Source organism: Tenrec ecaudatus, chromosome X (assembly GCF_050624435.1).
Source record: "Tenrec ecaudatus isolate mTenEca1 chromosome X, mTenEca1.hap1, whole genome shotgun sequence".
In the NCBI taxonomy this organism is placed as follows: Eukaryota; Metazoa; Chordata; class Mammalia; order Afrosoricida; family Tenrecidae; genus Tenrec; species Tenrec ecaudatus.
The window spans coordinates 85,489,357-85,492,396 of NC_134548.1; the positions used below are offsets into that span (position 1 = coordinate 85,489,357).

Here is a 3,040-nt window from a genome sequence, read left to right on the forward strand (position 1 = left end):
TTTTCAATGCACTCTGATAGCACGACTATTCACATGCCTGTTTAATAGTCAGAGGGGATTCACCAGAGTCTTAATCCATGTGGGGAACCTGCAAATGAATTTTGGGCTTTTACTGTCATTCAAAGCCTCCTACAAAGTGGGTGCTCAGAGTTTAATCTCTAATAGTTTTCTCCCCTCTAGCCCTGATTTTATTATTTACAATCATTGAATTACATAGGGTTGTGTGTTTCTTCCATGTGGATTTAGCTGGCATCTCACTTAGATGGCTGCTTGTTTTAAGAAAAGCCTTTAAGACCCCAGGCACTATTCTTTCTGATGGAAGGTCAGCATCTGATTCCTTCACCACGCTTTGCTACATAGTGCCCATTTCTTCAGTGATTTCTTCATTAGGGCAGGTATCAACCTACATAGAATTTTTGTCATCACCCAAAACTCAACAAATCAAGAGCAGAACTTCTCATGTCCTATACTCCCCATTTACACCCCTAAATTAGCTATTTTGATGAATAGTATCACTACTGCTCAAATCCTACAGCTTTAAAATTTCAAATAAAGTTGTAATTTAATTCTCTGATATTGCTTGTATACTCACTAATTTTATATACTTGTGCTTTATGCTTGTACATCCAAGCCTTCCTATCCATTCCATGCCCATTGCCACCAAACTAGCCTAGATCCTCATTAACTCACACTCTCAAAGAGTCTTTCCACTTTGAGCTTTACTATATGGATTCATCATAGAGTAAAATATGACTCATAGTGACCTATATAGGGTTTCTGAAGCTGTAAATCGTTACAGGAACAGACAACTTCCACTTGTAGCAGGTGCTAAGTTTGAATTCCAACCTTGAGCTATGTAGTCCAAAGCTTACCCAACAACAGTAAAGGGGCTCCTTCCCCAAATATAGTCAAACCTATAAAACTTCCAGGTTAATCTACTCAATATACTTTCCCATCATGCCATCACAGGTTCAAAGTCCTATAATATGATTGGCTATTTAAAATGTCTAGAGTTCATGCATGGGTTTGGATTTGTGGCAGGTCCGATCCATAGTCCTCTCACAGTGTCCCATGAGAAAGCAAACTGTCACCCGAACCATTGCCTGACTTTACCCCGTGGGCATCAGCCACTGAAGCAGGCTGCACAGTGAAAAACAATGTCTAGAATTTAATCCCTTAAAAAAAAATCTAGACTTATTTATTTATTTACTTTCCTGGCCAGCAAATTTATTTACTCGAAGGGCCTATCTTTGCATGACTGCCTAGCCTTATTTTTTAAATTCAAGTTTATCTTCTGTTACTAACCCTCTCAATTCACCTTCTTTGGCTCAGTAAGTTTAGGCTTCTCAGAGTATCTTGTAGGTGCCAAATTCACTTATAACATGATATATTTCTAAATAGAATCGAATTCAAACAACATCTGTTGACCACTTATGTGTACAATGGATTTGCTCAGCATGACTCCAAATCCTATTGTTCTTTTAGATCTATCTCATTTTATCTCCTTTGTAAAGCTTTTTCCATTCAGTCAAGCTCATTGTTATCTTTATTCTCAAAAGTTCTTTTCTATTAAAAAAAACCCCTCAAAACTATCGTTTATTTTCTTTTATTTATATGTTCTGGAGTTTTGTGTTCCCCACAACATTGCAAGCAAGGTCAGGGACTGTGTCTTACCTTACCTTGTGCCACACCCTGTACTGAGTTTGACTAACGTTTATTTAACTGGATTATAAGATATTTGAGATTTTAATAGGAACATAAGAAATGTACTGGATTCAAGTAGAGATTTGTGTAGAACTATGTTATTTGGGAAATTGTGTTCCTTTCCATTAATAGAATCCAATCCACTATGTTAGGTATGTACTTTAAGCATCTGTGTCTTTCCTTTAGCATATTTCAAAAGTAAATTTATATTTTTATACACCATGGAAGAATAATACTTTAATAAACTCATCAAAAGCATTATTCAGGGTGGAAGACGAAGGTAGTGAAAAATGAGAATTGATGATTCTACAATAGGAAGACATTGAAATATGAAGAGGCAACTTAATTGGCAAACCTCATTGATTCACATGCTGGGTGCTCTCCATTGGTCCCAAACAAACTTGTTTTATTGGAAGGTACTGATTGACTTGTATAGTCATGTAAATATTATGGAAGGCTACGGAATAGCTTTTTTTGGTTAGGGGGATGGTTGTAAATATGTCTTTGAGGTTGTTTATTTATTATGTAAACACAGACATCTTTTAGTTCTACATGACCCATTACTAGTATTGTTTTACTATTAATATTTTAGAATATTTTAAACATATTTTAGAATGATTATAACTTGTTGCAATAGATATCAAAAAACAAAATTTCTAGAAATGGATTTCACAAATAGATTTTAAATACAATCTATAATGTACTGAGTCCAGGTTTAGTCATATATTATTTTAAATAATCATCTCTTGGTTTATGGAGTCATGACTTCTCTTTAGATTCCAAATAATCAAAGCACTAAAAAAGGAACCACTGAACCCATGCTTTTTGAGCTAGATTGGTACCCCACCAAACCATTTGTCTGTCCCTGAAGTTAACTCCTTGCCAATGAGAAGATTGTTCCTGGTCAGAGACTTCAATACAAATTTATGAACCATGAACTTTGCATAAAGCTAGTTTATGCCTAATATGATTAATTTCTGATTTTCTAAGTAGATTGTGCAATGTCTTCATATCCATTTATAATTAAAAGAACTTTCTATTTGCAGCCTCTAGTCAGAACTTGCCAATTTCTAGCTCTGCAGTGTGTTTCTAGAAACTTACTTAGCCTTTCTGAGTCTTTCTCATTTGTAAAACACTCACTCTGCTTATATTAGTGTTGAGTGTTCAAGCAAGACAATGAATATGAAAGTACCTTGTGGAAATGTCACATTATTCTTCGCTGGTTTATCTTTAGCAATCCTATATATTTTCTTTCCGTACTGATCAGAACTGTCATTTCAGATGAAAGAAACTCCAATGAACTCTTAAAAACAGGATTTTAAGTGGTGCTTCCACA

At 35.1% G+C, this 3,040-nt stretch overlaps 1 non-coding gene across 1 annotated transcript; it reads left to right on the plus strand.

Moving 5' to 3' along the window:
• Window positions 1–1,018: 1,018 nt before the first annotated feature.
• On the plus strand, window positions 1,019–1,150 carry LOC142435414 (small nucleolar RNA SNORA42/SNORA80 family). Its single transcript, XR_012781475.1, has one exon. It is a non-coding gene; the product is annotated as a small nucleolar RNA SNORA42/SNORA80 family (small nucleolar RNA).
• Window positions 1,151–3,040: the final 1,890 nt, after the last annotated feature.